The sequence below is a fragment of the Adiantum capillus-veneris genome, chromosome 5, assembly GCF_014529385.1.
Source record: "Adiantum capillus-veneris isolate H3 chromosome 5, ASM1452938v2, whole genome shotgun sequence".
Classification (NCBI taxonomy): domain Eukaryota; kingdom Viridiplantae; phylum Streptophyta; class Polypodiopsida; order Polypodiales; family Pteridaceae; genus Adiantum; species Adiantum capillus-veneris.
In genome coordinates, this window is record NC_140935.1 from 20,194,871 (window position 1) to 20,200,870 (window position 6,000).

A 6,000-nucleotide genomic window follows, 5' to 3' on the forward strand; every position below is an offset into this window, starting at 1 on the left:
ATGACTTTACATGTAGAAAGCACAACGGTGCTAGCGTGATTGACTATATGTTGTTCTCGGAAGCCACTCTAGAATGCATACAAAGCTTTACACTTGGTGAATGGAATCCAGAATCGGATCATAGGATGTTATGTATTGACCTCAAGTGTGGTAAACGGCCCAAGCATGTAGCTTCCAATCATGATGTGAATCATTTGTACCTACGTCTAGACTTCAAACGAGCACTTATATATGCTGATATGGTGGACCAAATGTTAAGCATGATAGAGCATCAAGAGAGCCCAACATTAGAATGCAAGTGGAAAGTTTTCAAAGAAGTAATTTTCTCTTGTGCGAAGGAATGCTTTTCGGTGAAACACATGTCTTGCAAAAGGTCTAAGAAGGGTAGCACCAAGAAGAAATGGTTTGACATGGAATGTAGTCAAGCCCAAAAACACTTGCTAAGATTGGATGCAATCAAAGACAAAGAAGTTTACTTGGAAAGTTCACACACATACAAAGCACTTGTTCAAAAGAAGAGGAGAAGGTGGGAAGTCGAAAAACAACTTCTTTTAGCACAAGAGAAAGCACATGCATGTGGCAAGTTTTGGCAAAATCTAAAAGGCAAGCGCGTTGAGAGCTTTGGTGACTCGACTCTTGAGAATATGTATATGCATTGTAAGAATCTCTATGAGCAACCCAATGTTGATAAGATGGAGTGTTGTAGCTCCCTTCCGTTTATGTCTCCCTTCTTTACCATTGAAGATGTATGCCGCGCGCTTGAGAAACTTGCTACTCGTAAGGCAGGTGACCTTCAAGGTGTCAAGGCTGAAATGATTAAATGGACAAGCAAGAAAACACGATATTGGATATGCGATATGTTTAACCTTGCACTTCAGTATGGCATGCCTCATGATTGGAGTGCAAATTGGATCAAACCTTTGCACAAAGGAGGAGATGTAAACAATGTGAACAACTATCGCACTATAATGGTTGGTTCTTTAATGGCAAAGTTATTTGGATGTATCATGGAGATGAAGATAAGTGAATGGGCTGAAAAGAATGGCAAACGTGCACTTGGCCAAGCAGGTTTTTGAAAGCATCATAGCACTATTGATCACCTTGTCACTCTTCGAGTTCTTATGGAAGTGTCTCGATTGAAAGGAAAAAAGTTGTATTGTTGCTTTGTGGATTTCAAGAAAGCTTTTGACATGGTACCGCGAGGAAATCTTTGGAGACGTATGCAAAGCCTTCAAGTGCCGAGAGAATTTATGCATGCAGTCTTTCGCATCTACCAAAAAGTGATATGTCGATTACGTATGGGAGATGGAATTTCAGAATTTTTTGCAAGCACTATTGGTGTCAAACAAGGATGCCCACTTTCCCCAACCCTCTTTGGGCTACTCATTGATGAATTGGAATGCATGGTTCTTGACTTTATGCAGCAAGAAGGCATAGAAGAGGTTAAGATTGGAAATGCAGTGATCATGCTTTTGCTTTATGCCGATGATGTAGTGCTCTTGGCACATACCTTAGAAGATGCACAAAAGCTTATGAGTGTCTTGGAACGCTTTTGCCTACATAGCGGGCTGATCGTGAATGGATCCAAAACCAAGGTTATGCTTGTAAAGACCCTCAATGATGAAAATCCATACATTGTATATAACAATGAGAAACTTGAAGTGGTAGATCACTTCAAGTACCTTGGCCTTGAGGTTCCATCCAATCATAAATGGAAGGATTGTGCAATGCGTCGCTTGGAAGCCGGAAAGAGGGCCTATTATGCATTTGAGAACATGTGCAATGCAGGAGAGATCAAGTGTTGGGCTCTCAAAAAGTACCTCTTTGACACATTGGTGACACCGGTGCTTCTTTATGGAGTGGAGGTGTGGGGTGGAAGCATCGGGAAGTCTACTTGGAAAGAGTTTGAGAATGTCCAAAAGCGTTTTCTCACCAACTTTCTCCAAGTCAAGACACAAACACCCTACATGCTCTTACTTCTTGAGTCCGGATTGCTTCCCATTGAGGTCTTGGGCATGCAAAGGGTTGTGGAGTACATGCGTAAGACACAACGTAGCCCTTTGCATCGACTTCCTAGAATCGCATATGAAGCAAGTCAAATGGTTCAAAAGACATGCAAGAGCAAAATACTAAGTTCGGGGTGGATGCTTGATATCAAGAAATGGTTTGGAAGATGGGATGCATGTCACTTGGTCAAGGATGCGTCGATCGACTCCCAAGTTAATGAGGCCTTCTTACAACGCCAATGTATCACGGCTTGGGAGAAATCCGGAGGTTCTCGCTTCAGCCATTACACCACACACGTTGCCCCAAACTACAAATCTCTCTTCTTCTCGGAACGAGGTAACCGAACCCATTCCTACATCCTTGAGCCCATCCCGTTGAGTGCGATCCGCACCATTGCCTCCATTCGTCTTAGCTCCCATTCTCTACGCTGCGAGACAGGACGTTGGGGCACTGGCGAGGAGTGTCATCGACTTTGCACCTTATGCCCTCGTCAAGTGCGAGAGAGTGAGTACCACACACTACTTGAGTGCTCAGCTTTTGACCACATTAGGTCCTCTTTTCCCCATATATTCAGCCATGATCTCTCCCTACATACCTTCCTCTCCCAACCACGATGTGGACTCTCTATTGCGACGCTCATTTCAGCCATTTTTGAGCATCGAGAGTCACTTATGAACTCCACTCACACCACGTGACATGTTCATTTGGTCCCATAGGTCATATTTGACCTCCCAGGACGATAATAGATCTATCTATCTATCTATCTATCTCTCTCTCTCTTTACGTGTGTAGTTGCCATTGAAGGTACGATTCCTACTTTTCTCTCTTTCTTGTAGTGCTTTTTGGGTATTTGCATGGCTGCTACGCTCCCATATATAGCAATATACAAGACATTGTGGTTCTCTTTGAGATCTTTTTTTGCTTGCATCTATGTATACAAGTGCTAATTTTGGATATACACTTTGATCTATACACATGTAAATGCTTTTTTGTGGTATATTCATGCTCAATTTTGGTATGCATACTTGATGTGTTTGCTCTTCTAGATACTCTATGTGAGTAATTGCTTCATCAACTTGATATTCGGTATGCATATTTGATGTGTTCGCTCTTCTAATTACTCTATGTGAGTAATTGCTTCATCAACTTGATATTTGAAGGTGATTGAAACTTGTATGCATCTTATGTCTATGTTGCTTCTATATGGCAATATTCCTTGATTTAGATTATTTTGTCAATGGCAATTTTCATGATATTGGGCACCCTTCTGTTATATGAGGTTAGAATTGCAGTTGTGGTAGCTAGCATGTAATGCTTAATTACTGTATTGTTTTTATTTTTCAGTAATAGTGAGTTGATGATGTGTAGATTGGGACACTAGAACTGGGGAGGAGTCATCAATAATAATAATAGAAAACTTCTCGAACATTTATTTTTGCAAAATTATTGTAGTTATTTTTTCAATTAGCCCATATGGCTCTATTGTACACAATTAGTGAGAACCTACCTTGTGGAGAGTCATACAATAAGTGATAGGTACCACCTATGAACTCAAGTGTAAAAAGAGGCCTCTAATTTTTGGCACCAACTTATTCAATAAAGAAATTAAATACCCAACTCCACAAAAGGTGCTTTGAAGTTTGGGGGCAACCACTTTAGGCTATCCTCTTGCAAGATTTTTTCTCTCTTCTCTTATGTTATGCTATATGTAGTAATTGTGTCAACATCTTTCTCTCTTACAGACTATCACTACCATAGCTATTCTTGTATGTATGTGCGTGTATGATATTGGACACCCTCATGTTGTACGTGGTTAGCATTACAATTGGGATAGTTGAGTATAATGGTCAATTACTTGTTGTCTTTATTTAGTGAGTTAATGTTGTGTAGATTGAAACTTTGGGACTAAGGTGAAGGCGTCGACAATAAAACCAATGATACTTGTTGATCATTTAATTTTGCATAAGTAATATAATTATTTTTTCAATAAACCCATATGACTCCGTTGTACAAAGTTAGTAAGACCCTACTATAAAAGGTCGTGCAATAAGTGATAGGACCACACATAGACTCAAGTGTAAAGAGGGGCCTTTAATCAACTTAGTCAATAAAGAAATTAAATACTCAACTCCACAAGAGGTGTTGTGGAGTCTGGTCACTACCACTTTAGGTCATTCTCTTGCAAGATTCCTTCTCTCTTCTCTTATGCTATGTTGTGTAGTTATTGTGTCAACATCTTCCTCTCGTATAGGCTGTCACTATCATAGCTATTCTTCTGTGCATGTATGGTTATGGTGTTTCCTTGCCTACTTGTGTATGTACTAGGTTAAGGAAGAGATGGTGAGAGGTTTGATGGGTGTACGCGTGTGTGTGTGTGTGTGTGTGTGTGTGTGTGTGTGTGTGCGCGCGCGCGCGCGCGAAAGAGAGAGAGAGAGCGAAAAAAAAATTTGAAGATTTCTAGCACCTGCTTTCTTGATCTCCCAACAGCAATTGTGCATACACACTCCTTTTACAATTTGATTATGCCGGAAATGGTTTATGGAATTTGTTGAGTCATCTTGGATTGATTAGATGAATATTAAGTTTATGGTAAGTGTATGTCACTTTACGTGTCATTTTCCATACATGAAACTTTGAGGTAAATTTGCATCAAGTGGGAGTTTCCATAGAGTCTTATAGCAAGTTTGCTTCATGCATTGGCTTAGAGTCTGCTTGTGCATGTTGTTGCTGCTACCGTTGCCATATTATGTTCTATGTTTGAAGTTTGGGTAAATTAGCAATACAAAACAATGTGGCCATTTATAGCAATGAGTCTTGACTTTGTTGAACCTTTGGATGGCCCTATAGGAGGTTTTGTGCAGTCAAGCATTTGGGTTGAGCTACCTAATGTGAGGTGAATTAGGTCCTTGGTTCCCTTTATTGGGGCTAGGACATTTATATATGTGTGTAAGCGCTCATTAGTCATGTTGGCTTGGTAGCTTTTTGAATCAAGTTGATTTGATTTACGACCTTCTCTTTTTGTCTCTAGTTTATGGCTACCACTTATTTATATTTGTGCCAAAATAAAGCCAAAATACAACTAAAATGTTATGATTAGAGATAGCTTACAAGAAAGAATCAAGAGAGATGGACAAGAGAATAGCAAAGGCCACACAACATGTACAAGGAATACCTTGAATTAAAACCATATGTACATATACAAGAGTTTTCATGTAATTTTAAGCCACTAAAGTTCGTGCATGGGTTTTTTTTTTAATCGAAACTCATATCAACAAGAGTGAGTGTATATAATATTAAAATCACCAAAAATTGACTACAGCTCCATGCTCCAACCAAGCCATGGAGGACAATAGCAAACCACACAACAACATACATCCATAATACAAGTCCATAAGTGAGCTTTTTACAAGGAACCTTGAAAATGATACATCAAGTGCATAATTCCGATTGCAATAGAGCTTATAATAGAGAATGATACCACTCACATGGGGTGCCACCATGACATACCTTCTCCCACAAGGGTTGCCATGCCCTGGCCAAGTAATAGCTACGAAGATCCAGAGAGACTGAAAGCCGCAGAAGAAAGAACTAGTATCGCCGATGAAGAGGTCAAAACATGCCGCATTGCTTGGTTGCCACCACAGCCGAAAGCCATGCCACTACCATCAAGTGTGTCCAAAGAACATTCCATTGTAATGTTTGCCATCCCCAAACCCAGATGCCAAATAAGGTCTCTACACCATCATCGCTTGTTGACAACCATCAAAAACCACATGCTCTCAAGATGAACCAAGTACCTTCGAATTGCCGCAGAGAAAAAACTACCAACAGACACTAGGGAAACCACCGTCGCCGCACCCACTGCCGTTCGGTGCCACCAAAGAAGCCATACCTACCACGAACTAGAACCCTGTCGAACCGCCCACATGCACAACTAGCCTTTGTTTCCTTCCCAAAGGTAAGAGGGAGGGAAGGTCTCCCCCAGCTTAAAAA